Genomic DNA, 20754 nt, shown 5'->3' on the forward strand with positions numbered 1-20754 from the left:
TTGTCGAAAACCTTAGTGGTCAATTGGTTACAGCGTTGGAAACTGCCTCTACTTTTTGGGGACGTTCGGGGGTCAAATAGTCGATGTTAATGAGGAATTTGAACATCGTGGAGACGCTTGTTAATGTTACCAAAGTCGTTGAGGCAGCCATTACTCCACACATTGTAATATTCAGAAAGTCTGGAAGCCAAGAACTGTTTGGTATTCCAAGGATTCAATTTAAGCAGTTTATATATCACTGAAAAACGATCCTTATGGAAAAGGGTGCAGACAAAAATTGTTAGAACTGGTAGAGCAAGCGGAAACGAGTTTCTTTTGTCAATGAACAACTATGTTGACCTAAAGGTACTGGAATCTCATCTTAAAAGCTCCCTACGGTTAAATATCGCTATTTAAAAAAAGACAATGTCGTAACCAGTGGTGTCATGGCCAAATTAGCAGTGCCGGAACGCACTTTCCTTAACTTTTTTTACAAGTGAAATATTACTCTGTTTGTTTTTTTATTACAAATTACGTCTGCAAATTTAAAATGCATATGCCATTGTTTAATCAATACTTTAGCTCTGGATTTTATTTCTTTGGTTCCGAATGTATACATAAGAAATTTTGAGTCAACGTAATTGATAATTGTATTATTTGACTATTATTCTTTTCTTAACCAGAGCCGGCACCATGGCACCACTGGTCGTAACCTTATCGTATCTCTCTTGTAATTTACTTTAAGAGCACGTAAAATACTGTCGATCAGTAAAAGAAATGGGGGTATGGCCGGGAAAATGATTACGGAAAAAACAGCTTAAGCCTTCATTCACTCACAACGTGCTTGGAGCAACACACACCACATAAACATGATCTTAAATGGAAGTTGTCGGGTCAATTAGGTCAGCTCGGTTTGCGGTCATAAGTCCATCTTCTCACCACTTTCAAGATCATCATGACTCTCGTCATTCAGCAGATACCCTCGCAATTGGTGCACTCCAAGTCTCAAAGTGTTGCCCCAGAAAACCAACACGAAAAAACGTTTTAACCTTGTACGCCTGTCACACCTTTAATAGCAATTGCTGTCGATATAGGGTCTGGTAGAAGATCTAAAGCTTTCTTGGCGTATGCCAAAGACAAGGCAATACAGGCTCTCCACCGTGTCATTTGCACGATTTCTGATAACGTTCCGATGTAAAGGTGGCAATATGTCGGTCAGAATCGATCTTTTATCGAAATGAAATGGTCGCCTTTTCTAAAAAAAATCGAAATTTGAACTAAGGTTTACAGGCCCTTCACCGAGCTATTTGCACCATTTCTGATAACGATTCAGTACTGGAAAAATGTCGGTCATATCGATTTTTTGAGCAATCGATTTATAATCTAAAATGAAAAGTCCGAATTTTCAACAAAAGTAGATATTTGAACTAACAGATCGTAAAATCGAAAAAATCGACTGCTCTTATAAAAAAAATACAATTCGTACAAAAAATGTGTTTTATTCGTTCGAAAAATTCTAAAATTAGCATTGTAGCAGTTGCAAAAATCATTGTAGCAGCAGACAAAAAACTCAAAAAATCTACTCCGAATACATGATTGAATAATTACGTTGTAATAAAAATTTGCAAATGCTCATACATAACACAAAAATTTTGGGATCACAGCTTGGAACCATTCGGCTTCATCAATATTTTTCATAAAGAGCAACTGATTGAGATGCATTTTTTGTAAGTGAGGTCGTGCCTTTCCAATTTGACCGGCCTTTGAAAAAAGTCTCTAACTCGGAACGGATGATGTCACCATGATGGTGAAGATGCTGAGATCAAACGAAACAGTCAAGAACGAAGTTGAAAAATCGAGTTTGCATCGACACTCAAAGACCATATCAAGGGCGTGCCCAGGATCAAAACTGCGGGAGTTTAAGCATGGAAAAGATGAATGAAATCAACATTTTAAGGAAACTGCAACAGCTCTTTATTAGTTTTTAAAATTATTTGCCAGAAAAAAATAATATTTTCCATAAAGACATTTGCGATTTTTGCGTCTTGGGCGAGGCAGCTGTCCCCTCCTGCCCCTCGCTGGGTACGCTCATGGATCATATCTCAATTTCATCGATCTTTGACCCAAAAAAATCGATATTTGATTCAAATCTAAATAGCCTTTTCCACCACTATTCCGATGGTCTAGTCAGCCATCAATCCATTAAGCCATAATAATAATTAATAATTATGAATGCTGTAACAGAAATTGGAGAATAGTTATGTACTGTGGACTTAGTATCCCTGATAACCTTCTCCCCTTCATTGTGACTAAAAATTAGAGCAAACATTTTTACTTGTTATTTACAGACCTTCCGATAAGAGTAAAAATATTCTGCAGCTAGAATCCAGCAAACAGTGGTCGATAAATGGTCTGACTTCAGAGAGGGCCACGTGGTATCGCGAAACTCGGTCTTGGCCAATTATAGCCTTTGCCTATCCAATCTTGAGCGTGCGTTATCGACGTAAAAGTGGCACTTTGTTGCCATCAACAAAGAAAGAGCGAAACGTGTCCCGCTTTTTTATCGCAATCACTCCGGCTGCAGACCCGCTACAGAGGAGTCTTTGAAGACAAAGGACAGTCTGGTCATCTGCAAGTTATCTTAACGCTCATCTCGCAGGCGATCCGCACTGACCACATGGCCCCCAGTTGGTAGGGTGGTACAAATTGAATTCACTCTCGTTACCTCTCACCCTCTTTGTCCATTATTGCGCTCGAAGGCTCCTTCAGATCGCAGCTGTGCCAAATGAGAGGGGTTGGGCTTGTCGACGCACAGAACTTTTGGGTCACCCACGAGGTGGTCCCTGCGACAAAGGTGCCTCAGCGGACACTTTGGACAGGGACAACCGGCGAAAACCAGAGCAGACAGTACGGCGCACAGGATCGTCAATGGGTGAGTCATTAAAGGTACAGAAGGAAAGATGGAGAATGTAGATATATAAGAAAAGGTTTTCTGACGCGAGGGCTGAGTGGAGAGCCGCATCACACAAACCCTACGATTAATGACGAATACGATATCGAAGTATGATGAAGATAAAATGGATCGACCGAGTAAGTAGCTGAGGAAATGACAAGACGAGTGGGAGATAAGAGAAGTCTCCCAATCTTCATGAGAATTTATTGCACTTTTTGTGCATTTAGTATTCTTTTTGCTTTATCTTTCTTTATTTTATTTTTTCTCTCAGATGGCTTCTCTCTAATATTACAACAAATGCTCGTAATACAAAACGAACGTAATGATAACGGGACCGTATTAAAAATCTTGCATATTTTTTAAGGTCTGGGGGGGAGGGGGGGCACGTACCCCCCATCCCCCTAGATCCGCCTATGGTAATTATAGTGGCATCAACGTAAGTCAGTTGATACACTCGGGCTATCTTTCATTTACGCCTAAGAGTCGCCAAAAAAATTAAACAAAAGAGAACATAAAGGAATAATATCTGATTGCAATTTTTAACCCCAGTGCAATGCAAACGTCAACAATGATTTATTATAAAAGGTATTTACAGTGGTCAACTTGACTATTTTCAACACTGCTTCCAACCTTTCCACAATGTTGACGACGCTTTTGACTAAATATTTACAATCTGAGCGGTAAATCTTAATTAAATTTATTTATTTATAAATAAAAGATATGTAATACGTGTGTAAAAGCTAACAAAACCAAATCTATATGCATAATTTAGGCGGATTCTGTGTAGCGTTTTCGTTTTGCACTGCTGGTACCAGAGATTCCCAGCCGCCTTGCCAGTTTCAGGCAGTTTTTCGCAAATATCTTTCTTATTTCATCAATGACTTATACTTATCCGAACATATTTAGATTTTTTACAAAATCTTGCTTCTAATGAGTGCCTTCTCAACAACTTCTTGTTACAAACAGCCTCGCTAGCTCGAAAAACCTGTATTTATCCATAAGAGTCCATTTTAAATTATCTTAATTTCACCGTCAAATATCTCAAAAACGGCACATGGGAATCCCTTTTTCTTTGGATCATTTGAAGAGTGACTCTCAAATAATATGTGTCAAAAGTTTCATCCAATAGGGTGGTTTCCTATTATTTTTTTTGCCTAAATCGAAAGATTATTACTCCTGAAGTACGCATTTCACGATTTTAGATTTTTAAATGACGATATCTATTTTTCGCGATTAATTGAAAAGTGAAAATTTTTAAGCGCGCGAAAACGCGACGGCTAAGTATGAATGATGGGAAAAGCCCGTGTGACATCATGCTGGTTCCCGCTTTCGCCGAGTGAGGTGACCTTGGGGCAAGGATATTGTGCGCCTTGCGATGCTGGCTACTAGCAGGCAGTAGAGTACCCTGCTAACAGGTAGCGCTTGGCTTAAATAAGGGTTATTATTTATGCCTTATCAAACGAAGGAAACTTTCCGACATCAGGCAGTTTTAATAGGTGATTATTAAGAGATGTTTCCCTGAGCTCTGTGCCTCATGTATGCATTGGTAATCTCAGACGACGTAAAACTCCTATCTACTCGCATAGAAACTAGGTCCCTGTGACGTCACGTGGAGTAGCACCACACGGGTGCCAATCTGGCCTTTTTCAAAGGAGGTTAAAATTGACCATAAATTGACATTCGTCTAAACTGGGATTTCTAAAACTAAATAATTTGTATGTTATGAATACACTAATGGTGGGTAACGAATCGCGATCAATGCCTTTCGTTTTCTATGATGCAGGAAACTACCCTATCCTTGTTACGTTGTTGGAAAGAAGGCTTCCGCGGAGTGGTGTCGTTGATTGGCTGCTTTCAGGTTCTCTCCCGCGTCTGTTCATCTCAGGTGACGACATGTTTCGCAAACGTTGCAGTTTGCTTCCTCACGTCCGAAGTGTAGGATGCAGTTGGTGATTTACTTATACTATAGCTTTCCTTCAGCCGGGGGCCGCATCGTTTTGGTGCGCTTTCTTGTTTTTGCTGAAAACTCGTTTCCAACAGCTTGGCAGTGTGTAGCCATCCTCTCTATTGAAATTATTTGGATTTTCCTTGGGTTAAAATTGTTGTTACTTTTACTGAGGCGATCTAACTACAGTAGATTCCGTTTAATGGGTCCACCGGTTGCTTGGGGCAGCCGCTTAATTGGGGCAGATCTTGAAGAACAGAACCCAATAGAGGAATATCCCAGAGTATTCTCCGCTTAATTGGGACAGCACGCCACTTTATTGGGCCATGAGTTGGCGACATAGACTCTGTATTCGCGACTAAATTAAAATTTTTTGTTTTCTGAAACTATTTTTTTTTTCCTCCTTTGGTTTACTCTTATTTTTCACAAAGGTATGTTCCTATTCTTGCCCTATTTTGAAATCCCTTGTTTTTATACTACCCAGAAGCGGATAGGACTTTTCTTTAAATGGACTTAGAAAAAAGACATTCATTCGGCGTCGCCCGAGGCTGTGAAAAATATTTTTAACTAAATTGTTATAATTTTTAAAAATTGCAGTAAATTAAATAAACTCGCTGATTTATTAATCAAATTATTATTTTAATAAACTTATATTGCATTATAAACATTCTATAGTCTTCTTTCTATCATTTCAACGTTTTTTTATGCCCATACACAGGATAGTTCGCCTGATTGGGACAGCCGCTTAGTTGGGGCAAGGTGCACAAGTCCCGATATGTCCCAATTAACCGGAATCTACTGTACTTAACAACGACTTTTCGCGAGTGGAGGTGCGTGGTCGACCGCAGAGGAGGTCGACCCCCGCGCCTCAGCGTCCCATTGGCCGCCGTCCCGGGACAGACATCCTTAAATGGAGGCGCGGGGGGGATCGAGGCACTGCACTGCGAATTTTATGTGTCGCCCGTCAGCGCGGCAGCGGGGACCTTAATGGGGACTCGACACGAAGCCCCCGACGTCCAATGCCTCTTCCTCCGAGAGAACGAACATCCTCCCGCCAGAACAACCCCGGAAAAAAACTAGATGTGGAGCGCGAAACATTTTATCTTTTCGTAATTTTTCGCGAAAGCATTTCGTCCAGTGTCCTAAGTTGGCTGGCAGATAGCCGGAGTGAGTATTGCCGCGAGTGAAATTCCGTGGCTAAATAACGTTTTTGAGAAAGATGAAATGGGACATGCTTTTAGCGGCCCGCGAGAATGTTTGCTCGACTCACGCGAAGAAGCCATCTCTTACACACCCCTTCCTGCTTAAGGAATTTTCGCACTGACGCGGGGCTCAAGTATATTCATTGCTTTAATGGATGAATGAATTCCCTCAGGAAATGCTTCAGTTCATTTTTGATGAAAGAATATATTAGCCGCATTCGCGTACGTATTAATAAATTGTCACAATATAAGTATACGAGCTCGCACCTCACTCACTGTGGTTTATGGCGGAGAAAAACCCATTTCCGGCATCCCACAAGTTTATAGTTTTAGCTAGTTAAAATATTAAAATTTTTATTGTTTTCGTAAAAAATGATATGGCATTTGGAGGAGGTAACAGACAGCAGAGGTCATTCGCGCCATGAGGGAAAAGCAGGGATGATAGGATGAAGAGAAACCCGGTATCGGCTTGAGCCTGCTCTTAACGAAAGGCGCCAACGGGACCCCGGCTTTACGTCTCATCCGACGGACGGTGTGTTGCCCTTGAATTGTCCTCCACAAAACATAATAATAATATAATATAACATATTAATATATATTTTTATTCCACATTACGGTACATGGAATTTTAATAGCTTAGCTTTTACAAGGTGGAATTTAGGCACCCCTGTGGTAAGGACCAGTGTTGGGGTTGCCACCTCTTAAATTAACGAATTGACACCTGGCTGGTGCGGCCAAAACAAAAGAACATGCCATAACTTTTAAGTCAAAGTACGCTTTTCTTTAACGTGTGTTCCTTTGAGAATATTGTGAAGGATTAAAACATAAAAATACACATCCAAGCAGGGATTGAGCAGTCTCTGAAAATTCTCTGCCACCGCCGGGATTAGAATCCGAGCCCACGGGGTGGGAAGCCAACACTCTAGCCACCACACCAACCCGATTCCCTCAAGAAATGATACAGTTCATTCTTCATTAAAGCATGCATCATCTGAATGCATTAGTGGATAGTTGCAATGATAATGAACTTCATTCATGGTAATTTATGGAGGAGAGAAATCATATCCGTCTAACCGAGGGTGAATAGTTTAACTAGTTAATATTTGATAATGTTTATTATCGTCGTATTTCATTATACTCACGCGAAAAATACAGCTCTTACTTACTCCCATGTAGGAGGTTTACACGCTGACATGGGTCAAACGTTTAAGTATTGCTTAAATGGCGAGAAAATTTCTCGCAGGAAATGGGTTAGTTATTAGTTAATCGCGAAAAATAGATATCGACATTAAAAAATCTAAAAGCGTGAAATACGTACTCCAGGAGTAATAATCTTTCGATTAAGGCAATAAAAAAATAATAGGAAACCACCCTATTATTGAACCCATATTTTTCAAGGGTAAATATCACACCAACAATGATGAAGAAAACAAATGGTAATTCTCGCACTTTTTAATTCAACAATCGACAACCAACTATGGTTTCAACTCATTGTGTCATTTTCGACGAGTTGATACCATAGTCGGTTGTTTAGTGTTGAATTAAAAAGTATGGAAATTACCATTTGTGTTCTTCATCATGGATATGGCGAACTTCCACAAAATCAAGCCTGAAACGATTTTATACGTTTAAACCTACAAATTATTGACGCAAATTCATTTTGAAGAGCTACAATACCCAACGAACCATTTGTTTAATGCCATAGTTGACTTTCTTAATTATTGATTTGCGATCTTGGTCAGTAGAAAATGATGGTAGAAGAGAAAGGTATAGAGGATTATGGAAGGATTAACGGTTTGAATGACAAGAGAGTGGAATGGATCAAAGCTGTAGAAAAGGGCGTACCCAGGATCATAACTAGGGGGGGCAAGCCATGGTCTAGCGGGGGACAAGCCATGTTGTGACATTAGTTTATGAGATTATTTCATAGTTTTATTTTAGTTACATATCTTATGCCAATACACACAGGGGTGCCGACTTACAAAAAATATTGGGGGAGCCCAAACCGGGGATCTTGCCCCGGGAAATTTTATGAGTGGTGAGTTTACAGTTTTTTAAGCATTTTAGAAGAGTCATATGATCAACATTAGAACCCTGATAACTCGAATCTCGATATCTGGACACTCCGGGGAAAATCGAAAAGCATGACACATTTTTTCCTCACACCCATAACGAATTTTTGGGGGGGCTCGGGCCCCCTCAAGTCCCATGGAGTCGGCGCCACTGAATACATATCATTTTTCGTGAGTTTAAAGAAAATTTGTTGAATACTTTCGTTTCAATTCAGTATTGATTTTTCTTAAAGACTTTTGCGATTTTTGCATCTAGAGGGGGGGCAGCTGCCCCCCCCCCCCCCCCCAGCCCCTCGTCAGGTACGCCCATGGTTGTAGATAGAAATCGCTAGACTAAACGCGAGCTGGTCTGTGTGATAGAGCCAGCTTCACTTCAATACAGAGCACTCTAATAGCAATGATTACTCGCTCGTTGCGCAGTGATATATTGATTCTTTGAAAGCCGTGGGATAAAATCTTTCGATCCCGTGGAGAACAAAGCCAAATAATTCCTTAACCTAGATATATCGCACGTTAAAATTGTCATCAAGGAGTTTAAAAAAATAAAAGGCTGGGCGGAGAGTGTTACTTACGAGAAACGACATATGTGCTACGAATGAAGGACGAAGCGTTGACAGCAGAGACAAATATGGCAATGATCCTCTTAGTGCACCGACGGAATTATGGTCAGCTGACGACCCAAGGTGAAATGAAGCACGGATTGCGCACAGAAAAACATTGATACTAATGGCTCGCAGTGCTGTGGGAAAATACAACTGGAAGAAAATCGAGCATGTACGGGGATGAATAGGACTGGTTGAGATAGATGAGAATAAAGTTGGCAGCGGAAATCTACCGCAGTAAATATGGCCCTCGTGGCAAAAGAGCATAATAGGGTGACTATGATAAGTTGAAGGCAGTATATTCGAGTTAGTACGCTATGATTACTTTTCCGGGTTAGCCCTCGAACGTTAGTGTATCCATCATTGCAGAGCTGGAGAAATCTTGACGACGAGTTTTTGCGAATGCAAGCGAAACGCGGTGTATTTTGCGATGGCGTGCGTTAAAGTACAATCAGTGAAGTATACACATGTTCCTATTATTTCTCCATTAGTGTACTTTATTTGGTATCTGAACGCATCACAAAAATCACCCACCGCTAAAACAAATGGCGTGCTATGCAGTGCCTCTGTGCAAAAACGATCGCCACGAATATTACGAAAGAGGATCCTCAAGTCGGCCTCCAAATGTATTGTAACACACCGCACATTTAAATGGATTTACAAAAGTCGCCACTCGCGTCGCTGACGAACAAAGTGATCCGAGTTTCCCGGGGAAAAATGGTACAATTAAGTGGTGTCAATCGAAATTTATATACATTTTGAGTGTGATCTATCAAATTCATAACTTCTCAATGCTATTCCTCGCTATTACAAACACTATACTCCTAAATATCAGAAAAATGTGGATGACATTGCACTCATCACCGTGCCGCGAGCATATCTGAAAACCCCATTAAAATGCGACCGAAGTGGCGACATAAATCACCCTTCTTTGGAATGGAATACGGCCTCCTTCATGTAATCCCCTTGGCGATTACCTAGCAGTTTTACTTTTGGCCAACTGGCTGAGGTTTTATGAATTTAAATTATTGCCTAGATCTACTGCTCTACTGTCACCCATCCTAATCAACCATTCGGGTCGATTAAGAGCCGATTAAAATGCCACCGAAGTGGCAACGGAAATCAGCCTTCTATGGCATGGAATTGGGTCTTATCCATTGTGTCCCCTTGGTGATCGCAGTGACTGTTGCGGGCGATGCAGAGAGATTTCCAAAGTAGTTGGTGAGGATGGTCGGTGAGGCAAAAATAATAGTGTCCGCTGAATGAGGAAACCGCACTGAATCCAGGCAATAGCTGAAAAGTTTACGGAAAGGATCCCTAATAAAATGAACCATTCATTAATTTTCTACTTAAAACTAACATGATTATCTGCCTATAGTTTCAAATTTATATTTTCATGTAAAAATGCCATTGCCAAGGATGTGAATGAAGCAATACTGGCTGCAGGTTACGGAGGGAAGGCTGTGTTTTTATTTAAATTCGAGTTCTAGGAATTCGGCGGAATGATCGGAGTCAAGAATCTATCCACCCTCCGACGCTCTTTAGATCGAGGATATGGAAATTACCAAAAGAAGTATTTTTTCCAAATAAAGGTCCGGGATTGGTCTGTTACGGATTGGCTCTGGACCTCATAAAATGTGGCCACTGACCAATGAGGGAGGTGGCCACAGATACCTGATGGAATTTACTGCTTAGTTTATGAGGGAAACTAGATCAGTTCCAGGAAAAAGTGGGCGCTTATGTAGGTTTTCGATTTGGATAGATGGACGATTAGGCAGATTTCACGATACTAATTCAATCAAGACCAGATACAATTCCATCTTCTGCATGTTAAATTTATTGGAAATAATATATTTGTTCGAAAAAAACAATACTTAAACTCACCACTACTACTCATACAATTCCATAGTCGGCATTGGCTGATGCGCGAATTGGAAGGGGAAGAATGCAAGATGACGTTAACTCGGATTTTTACTCGCTTTTTCGTTACTTGCTTGGTCTGTTAGTCCGCTACATCTACGGAATCTTGTGAATGATTTTTAGCCCACTTTCCATTGTCGGACGGGCTTAAAATATTGCACACTGGCTAGCTTCTTATGACAATATAATAAATAACTTAATTTAAAAATTGATAAATCTATACCTCAACTGCACAAACGCTCAGCAATCGCCCACCGAATCAAATCCTCTCATCTAGAAGCGCAACGATACGAATCCGCTCAGCTGGCAGTAGCTGAGAGCATAAACGCTCGCCTCCAATTCTCCAAGCTTCGTAGGTGAGCGTTTATGCTCCGGTTACTACAAGCTGAGCGGATTCGTATTGTTGGGCTACTAGATGAGCGGATTAGATCAGCTGGGCGATTGTTGAGCGTTTTTGCAGTAGAGGTATCGAAATGGTTTTAAATAGTCTCAGTAAATGGCGTCAGTTATAAACTTTTTGTCAGAAAATCCTTTTCCCTACCGTACACGTATATATATGTGTGGACGTTTCCTGACCCGGGAGACCACGGGCGTATATATACGTGTGAGATTTTCCCGGTCAAGAAAACGAAACCCGTATATATACGTTTTCGAGCTCTCCCCCTTTCAGGACGGTCGTGGGTTTAGGTCGCCTTTGTCTCGGGACCCAACGCTTAGGAGTTTAGGATTAACCCTCCGAATCCGGGAGCAGGTACCCGGACCCTTCGTCTTTTATAACCTCTCTCAGCGGTAAGGGACAGCGGTCATGCAATTGTTTATAGAGTCAATTTTCGAAATAAATATTTGTTCATTTCTCAAGAAATATAAACTAAGAATTGAATTGTTTGTCTTTTGAGCAGCGTTTACAATTTTAAAACGAAATTCTACGACAAATATTAACTTATATCTCGAGTTATGTATAAACATCAACATGGAGATTGTTGCTGCGTTAAATGCTTTGATAATGGCCTTAGAACTTCGTTTAAAATTTGACAATGCTCAGATAAAAATGAGGAATTATATTCAATGTCTGTAATTTACGTGCAAGCAACAATTATCCATTTGCTAAATACATATAAGCAATACATAAGTTGACCGCGAACCAATGCCGCAGGTATGGTCGTAAACCCGGAAAGGAGGGAGCACAACTACTCTTGGAGTCCGAGATAATACGGAGTCCCACCGTGGAGGGGTCGAAAAAGGTTCAGCGAGACCCTTCTTAACGAATGCCCTCCAAAAATGCTCCGTACCACGAGAAAGAAGAGTCTCTTGGGGAGCGGTACAGCAGTCAAGCTAAGACGAAAACTCCGCGGTCTCGAAAGGGTTAATAGCTCTTCTTTAATAGAGTAAAAATGTTAAAAACACCCTTTATAAAAAAACATTAAAAATAGCTTTACATCACTTGGAGAATGAAGGGTGGGTGCTAAATACTTAGATTCAGATACATATTAATACTGCGTGCCAATCATTGCTCACTGATCACGCTCGTATACAATCATTTCTATTAAACCTAATCAGGCCACTCGCTTTAATCTTTGAGTGATGAAAAACTTAGTTTTTACATCTTACAGCGTTTTTTAATCGTTTCTTATTTTCTTCACTAAGACCACGCCCGTAAGCACAGAAGCCGAAAATCATTCTATCCCTTCCTGACTATGAAGGTTTTCCGAACACTGTGCCGTTCCCATTATCTGTTGAAGCAACATACACCACGCCCGATTACTGCCGAGCAAAAATATGTCAGCGATGAAAAAAACAGGCCCCTCCTTTTGTGTAACTGTCGATCCGACCACATGGTAGGAGACGCCTACGAGGCGTAGACTGCCCACGGGACCTCGCCTGGATTTCGCGGCATTTGGCTCTCGTTCCCGCCGGGAGAGGGCGACCCCATTCGCCCACGGGACTCTCTCCCAGGCCCACCCGACAATCGCCATGCACTTGATCCAAAGCAGGACAGATGAGTGAACTAGACGAATATCGAGAATCCAGACTAGAGAGACGTCATCTATCGGAAGTAGAGCTCCTACGACAGCAACAAATTACCTTAGGATATCACGCTGAGAAACAGTGACGTCACGGCAAAATTTGCAGTGTCAGAAAGCATTTTCCTTAACTTTACTCTAGAAGTGATACGTTACTCCGTGTGTTTTACTTATTGCAAGTTATTGCTAACATTTTATTACAAACATTTTTTGTTTTGGATACGAATGTGTATACTAAAAATTTTGAGGCAGCAAAATTGATAAAAGTGTTATTTGACTAAAATGTCTTACGTTAACCAGTGCCGGAACCGCCGCCATGACACCACTGTTGAGAAATCATTGGTATTTTTGGGTATTTACTGATTTCTCTTGTTATTTTGTTGGTATTAACCTGTCAGGAATTCCTATGTAATATATTTTATGCATACATATCTATGCATTCATATTTCTTTCAATAAATATCGCTAAACACTTGATTCAAAGCAGGACGAATAAGTGAACTAGACGAATATCGAGATTCCAAACAAAAGAGGCGCCAATTATCGGCCATATTCGTCATTACAGCTTAGGAGATAGCAACAAATTACCTTAGCACTAATATTAAACATGGTTGGTAAAAATTAACGAATAACAATAATAATCTAAATGAACAAACCTCAATTGCTCATTACCATCATCTGTAGTCTTAATTAATGAACGCCTAAAATAAAGTTTTGGCTGTATAAATGTATGCTTATCTCTGTAATTCAAGAATATCATTCTTAAGAAGATATTCGAGTATACAGACAAGTGGATGCCAACTATAGGCCGAATTCGCAAATAAAGCTCCGAGGATGCCACGTTGAGATTTCATTGGTATTTTAGGTATTTTCTGATTTCTCTTGTTAATTTGTTGGTATTAAGCTATCATAACGCCGTAAGTAATATAATTAGTGAATTCGTATCTATGATAATGCCTTTTAGTGGCCATTCATTGTTATAATTCATCATATACTGCATATAATAGTGGTGCAGCAGGTTTTTGGGCATTTAAGGTAGCCAACGTATGAGACTTTTCTTTTCTACCCTACTAAGAATAGTGCTTTTTATCGGTGTCACGCGTTTATGGCCATTAGAAACCCTTTGTGTAACCGCCGTGAGCTAGTAGCGGACTTTTCAATTACAATTTATTGCTTCCTGAATCTTTATTACTATGAATCGCTGCCCCTAGGTATCGGAATACCTTCTCAAAACCAATAAATTTCTTTCTTCTCATTTATTACTTATTTTCTCTCTGTGGCTCGACGATTAATCCTATTAAACCAGTGTCCAGAAATGGATTTCACATCGTCCTGAGGGCCATAGTGCTCCACGTCACTTAACCACCACGTCAATAAAATTAAAACAAAAAGCATATAATTTAGAACTGTAATAATCTCTAATGGTTAAAAATTTAAATCAATCAATGCGATTTTTGACATTGTGTATTTTTGACGTGTGTGTCGATATTTGGTTTTATTTTTGCAGTTGCAAATTCTATCTCTTCTAACCAGGTGTCGTTGGCTTCCTTGAATTGTCGTTCGACGGCGCTGTACAAAATTTTCTTTTGCCTCTATGGGTCGCAATAAATTAGCCGGCGGTCCGCATGCGGCCCGGGGGCCGGGGGTTGATGACCCTTGTATTAGAACAATGTTTTTACCGACTACTTCGCCAGCTTACCCAGGTCAAAAGCTGAAATTTGGAGAGATCTGAAGATAAAAGGCAGGAATATTGGCGAAAAATTCGTCCTTGTTTATTTCTTACAGCATATGGTAGTATAATTTGGTAATATGCGTGATTTTTTTTGGACCGTGTGGAGTACATGTGGGAATCCAATTACATGCTGGATGCTGGTGATTGATCACCCCCTGCCAAACACCCTGGAGGTGGCTCAAAGGGTATTTTGTAGATGTAGATGTCCCTGGCGAACAGGTTACGTTATGAATGCCAGAAAAGCATGAGTTTGCCCTGAACGTTTCAATCAAAAAAGCACTCGAACCTCCAATTAGACTGCTGAATTTTCGAAACTTCTTTGCCTTGTTTACTAACAAGTAAGAAATAGGCAGGGAACAGCTAACAAAAGGAATTGGCGGGGAATGGAATAAAGGCGGCTAGACGAAACTCAGAGCTGAAAAAAGAACTGTTACTATGGCAGGGAAGTTTTATGGCCATTTAAAACATGCGGATGGGAGAAAAAGCATTGAATAAACAGTCTGGAAAAAGGCAAGGAAGACGTAAACTATTTGAATTTGGATGCTAAACGATTGGACCACAGGGTTACGCAACCGCACGATTTTAACTTTGTATCCAAAACGATATTTTTGTACGTCGCTCGCGTTTAGCGTGAACGAGAGTAGACAGCCCAACAAACTACCTTCAAATGGGAGAGAATAGTTTCTCAAAATCAGAAAATTAACAATTTCAACGAGTATATAATATGGTATGGAGTATAGGTCATTTATACATAAGTTAGCAGCCAACGTTTCGATTTATTTTCTTAAATCATCTTCAGGGCTATGTTAGAAAAAGTGGTGGTATAACTCTGTGTGCTCTTGCTAGCCACAGCATAAGCAATGGCCATAGTTTTGATTTTGAGAACGCCGAAATTTTAGATCATGAAGTTATATTGAAAAAAAGACTTTTCAAGGAAATGGTTTATATTTCAAAAACAAAAAATTGTTGTAATAAAAAAACAGACATCGATAACCTCAGCAAAATTTATTTTTATTGAATACATAAAAATTAATGGTAACCTAGGTTGTGGCAATACCTTAGAAACCAAACATCAATAAATATGTTCAAAGTTTAGAGGTATGTCAAAACTTTTTGTATATTCCATTCTGTTCTTATATAAATGTTTATATATACATATTTATTTAAATTATATTGTATTAAAAAAAACCAATCGTTCCTTTTTTATGTATAAATATTGTGTATCGTCTTATTCTCTGTATTTTATATTGTTTCACACTTTTTCTAACATAGCCCTGAAGATGATTTAAGAAAATAAATCGAAACGTTGGCTGCTAACTTATGTATAAATGACCTATACTCCAGGAAATACCATATTATATATTAAATAAGGTCAAGAAAAGGAAAAAAAATAATAATAATAATTTCAACGAGGATACTAAAAGAAATTGACCATGTGTTTACTTAACCACGCGGCTTCTACGCTCCAGCCACTTATATGAGAAGTTTGTGGTTTCTCTTCCGTAATCGCTGCGAGCAAACACCTCCCTTCCAAACTGTTCGTGGAATCAGATTGGATTTGAATGCACTAGAACCCGATCATACATAATAGACCTACCACCAGAAAATAAAGCAAAATTCAATTCTCGTGAATTTCGTGATAACCTCGAAGTTGTACTAACTTAATGAGAGTTATTTGGAAATTTGAAAATTTCCATGTCAAATTTCTTAAATTTAGTATTTAATATCCGTGAATTTTTAGATTGTTAAGAGAGCGGATACAATAAAAATTATCTATACTAAACTAATCAAAAAAGTTATTATTATACAACACAATTAAAATGTAAATGCTTTTTGACAAAAACTACATAATGATTTAAAGAAGGGTCCATAATATCATTCAAGGTAAAAATAAAACTATGAAACCTCACCACACTTATTTTGGAGTTATCAACTAGGTACTAAATGACGTAATTCGTGAGTAAAGGGAAAATAGTGCGAAATATGGCAAAAACGAGTGTAATCGGAATAAATTTAAAAGTGTATTACAACTGTTTAATGCTCTTTGAAAAAAACCAAAGTTCTACTCATTTCACACGCATCACTCGTCACTAATGTTTTCAAATTAGAAGAATGATTTTCGTGTCCTATGCCCGCAAGCACCATAGACAAACATAAGTAAAATTTTGAAAAGTAGCTTAACCGCGATAAGGCTTTCAAGTTATTGTCTATTATAATAACAGTAAATAAATACGCAAATCAGATAATGAGAATACAGAGTATACGTCAATATTACGTATAAATTTGTCAAGTAAATCATTCGTTTTTCCCTTTTCGATCAGTTACTACTTTTTGTGAAAAATAATATTGTATAGATGAGTGAACTCCGGAATTGACATCACGGCACCCAATAACGCAATTTGGGGCAATCAAAACAATTTAAATACAGAGGTGAGAAGCAAGATTTGTAGAGCAAAATTGTTACTATAAGCATAGTAGAGTACCTAAATTAATTAGGCATTTGGAAAGGGAAAGTCTTCATCATCAGTAGTGAAAAAAACCTAAGATTGGTTTGACGCAGCTCTCCATTTCTGTCTTCCAATCCGCTAGCCAACTTATTTTTTCTCTTTTCATCCTTTATAAAGTTTCCAATGTAATTCATTCGGGGCCGTCCCTTGCCCTTCTCCCCTTCCACTTGTCCTTCTACGATTGTTTCCATCAGGCCATCATATCTCGTAATTTGGCCAAATAAGTTGTCCCGTCTTCTGCATAAGGTTTTTAGAAGACTTCTCTTTTTCCCACTCGAGAAAGTCTTACCGAATGAATAATTCAGATTAATTATTATGCGGAATTTGCAAGTAGAATACTTTTTGCTTGATGTTCAAGACATTTTGAGATAGCCTAATTATTATGATAGAAGCGATTTTAACGGCAAGAATAGGGAAATAGACTGCAGAACCGATAGATAAAAGATGTAGTTTTTTTCGCATATTATTTTTTTCACATATTTTCACATTATATTTGCTCTACTTTAGCTCTAGGAAACCTTGACTCACTCTGTAAAAAAGACTCAGCATAGATGGTTAATAATTTATTGTATTTGTAACTATCTGCATGAATTTTTGGCATGTTGCCATTTATTTACATGGTGGCATGTTGGTATCCTTTGTACTTTCCTATATCTGAACATGTGTCGTCTTCTTGTGTACTTGGCCTGCGTCTGGCAAGCGCTTATATAATTAATTAATGCTACGATGAGTGCTGCATGCCTGTTTTGGAATCACCCCCTACCACAAACCCTGGTTGTGGCTTGCACGGTACCTCGTAGATTTAGATGTGCGGAAGTTTGCTAATAGGACGTCAGAAGAACGATAGTGGCGATCAGTACGCGTTAATTTTTTTCATAAACACTCCAGAGCAATTAAGCCAACATTTCTTTAAAAGCTTAATTTAATACTTCAGTAAATTTTTCCCATAAACAGCCTAAAATTCTGCTAAGAAGGATGGCTGAGGCAAAAGGGGACTAGCCCGAGAGCCTGGAGTAGGTGGGGGAGACCGCTGTTGACATGATTACGTTTCCGTGAAAGCCCCGCGCAAGGCATCATGGTGCCGAATCGGATTACCCGCGAGTAACGTGATACAGCCAGTTGCGTTCAACCGCGAACTTGCTCCTCGCATATCCACAAAGATCACGGGCAATTGAAGCCGATGCACGAACTCATATTTTTTATCATCCAGGCCAGGCCGGAGCACACGGGCCCACCGTGGTATATCATGCAGAACCAATTATAAAATACCGCAGAACACTAAAATCAATCGGATCACGTAATGAACCAATTAGGGCCAGTTTCACCAACCAGGGCAATCGAATTAGCTCGGATAATATTCTCCAAATAAACGAGAGATTACAACAATCGCGTTTCACCAGATCAGCCCCATGACACTTCCTATCCCACTCCATTGGGAACCCATGGTCTTTTATTGAAGTCGTTTCCTCAACCTGCCGCACGTTTGCCGGGGCGGCGCCACGTATTCTGGAGGGCAAGAATTAGCGGGTAAGTTAATTTCCGTATTGTTGAGCGCATACTACAGGTGAGTGGAAATAGTCATTTTTGTAATTAATTAAGATTTAGTTTTCATTTATTTTCGAATGTTAGTCTTCTGCATTATTTCCTTATTGTTCTACGTTAATATTTCGTGGATATATATCGCGGATTTACTGAAAAAGGAAAATGCCGTGGACGTGTGTGATACCGCGTTGCACCACTGGTTATGGTCACAAGACTTCGGAGATTTCGCTTTTTAGAGTCCCCAAGGACCCTGAGAAGCGATGAAATAGCTGTACGATTCCTTTTTTTGGTGTGCTAAAGCTCCAAAATTTATACATATTTTAAATTACAGGTTCTGCTGTTCCAGTGGTCAATGTCATTCACAGTGGAGGAATGAAGTAACACTGAGAAAATGCAAGATGTGCGACGGCTTTCATCAACTATTCATCATTCTCTCCTACTAAATTGAATCTCTTAGAATGATTAGTAATTAGAAATAGAAATTAGTAATAGAAATAATTAATAGAAATGTTAAATTGTGAGTACTTAAAATTTATTTTTCATGACATTACCTTGCATTGATTGTATAAATAATCTCAGTTTCAATAGCGTGGTGTAATCATTCTGGAAATGTAGATTTGATTTGTGTGTACATTATATAAGTTGGAAAGATGTGTATCGTTTTCATTCTTAATACCTCTTTCGATGATTTCTTTTGATGCAGCTGTTATCGATGGTGCCTGCAACTCTCATGAAAAGTACATTTACCGCGTATTAGCAGTATTAGCCTGTGGTTTCTGTCGTACTACTCATCTTATTTTTGGGCGAGGGATAATATTTCAGATTTGCCAGCACCTGAAAGTGATCAGACATCCGCTAATCCCTAGGATTATATCCATTGCACTGTTTTCGTGGAAGTTTATTCGGAAATTATTTGCAAAATCTCTTTCGTTCTTATCTTTCATATGGTATTTTACTTCCTTAAATCTCAAATTATTCCTTTGGTTAGTAGGCAAGCATCGTTATAAAATAGCCTTTAACGGTAATAATGGTACTTCCGGAAATTATTCACCCTGTTCAACGATTAAATATGCCTATTCTATACCCCAGGGGCGGATCCAGGATTTCTTTCTGGGAGGGGCACAAGCAAGGCCGTATCCAGGATTTTGTTCAGGGGGGGGGGCACAAGGATACCTTGTTACACAAAACGAACGAAATGATAATGGGACCGTATTAAAAATAACATATTTTTAAGGGTCTGGGTCACGTGCCTCCGTGCCCCCCCCTCTTGGATCCGCCTATGCTATACCCGCAAAACGTCCTTAGGATAGAATCATTATTTTGGGTTTGCTGTGCCCTGCCATTATTATTATCACTTGATCGAGACTCAGGAGATTAAAAACATTAACATACGTCACTTCATAAGAAGTATTTCACTTCGGCCTTGGTAATAAGCCGTTTGCGTTTCTGATATTATATTTGTTAATAGTGTTTGAAAGCAAGGAATAACTTCTATATTCTTATAAGGCCGAGGAAACATGCCGATGGGCTCAGAGGCAATGGTGCGTACGTAGCTTCTATGACAACTTATATTAACGTTTACCACAAGAGAGCTATAAATAATTATTTCCTTAAAAATACCTTTCCTCACTACATAAGGTTTTAACTGCTGACAATCTTTCGTTATGGCTGTAACTGGTTTTACAAAGGTATGGAAGCAGACGAAGCTGAAATCCAACGCCTTCCATTTGATTAATACTCACGTATGAGAACGATTTTTAGGTATTTTTCGCTATAAGATGTTAAGTGCATATGAACTTGTTAACTAGTAACCACTGTCGATGTGTTGATATTAATTTTTGTCATAAATTAGTTCATAATTACTGAAGTATCGTATACAGATACGTAGGAAACTTGCCCTTCAGGATAGGTGGCGCCCCTACCGGCCTCAACGGGAAACGGCTTCATTAAATGACCATGCCTGAACGGAGAGTGTCCAGACCTTCTCATATTCTAAGACCGTGCACCAGATGCATTAATTCGTTTTGGGCTGTTATCACGGTTTATACTTTTACTCACTATATTCCTCAGTTAAAAGGTTATTATTCTAGTTAATCTGAGGGCAGATGTAACGTGGCGCGCATGCAGCTTCATCAGCTGTCGAAAGATACGAATGACAGCGATGAAGAATATCGACATTATAATCGGAGACCACGTCCACAATGGATAAATGAGCTTGCAGATTATTTTATGGTAACATATGTTAACGAACATTTCTTTACTCATCCCAAAATGACAAAG

This window comes from Ischnura elegans, chromosome 6 (genome assembly GCF_921293095.1).
Source record: "Ischnura elegans chromosome 6, ioIscEleg1.1, whole genome shotgun sequence".
In the NCBI taxonomy this organism is placed as follows: Eukaryota; Metazoa; Arthropoda; class Insecta; order Odonata; family Coenagrionidae; genus Ischnura; species Ischnura elegans.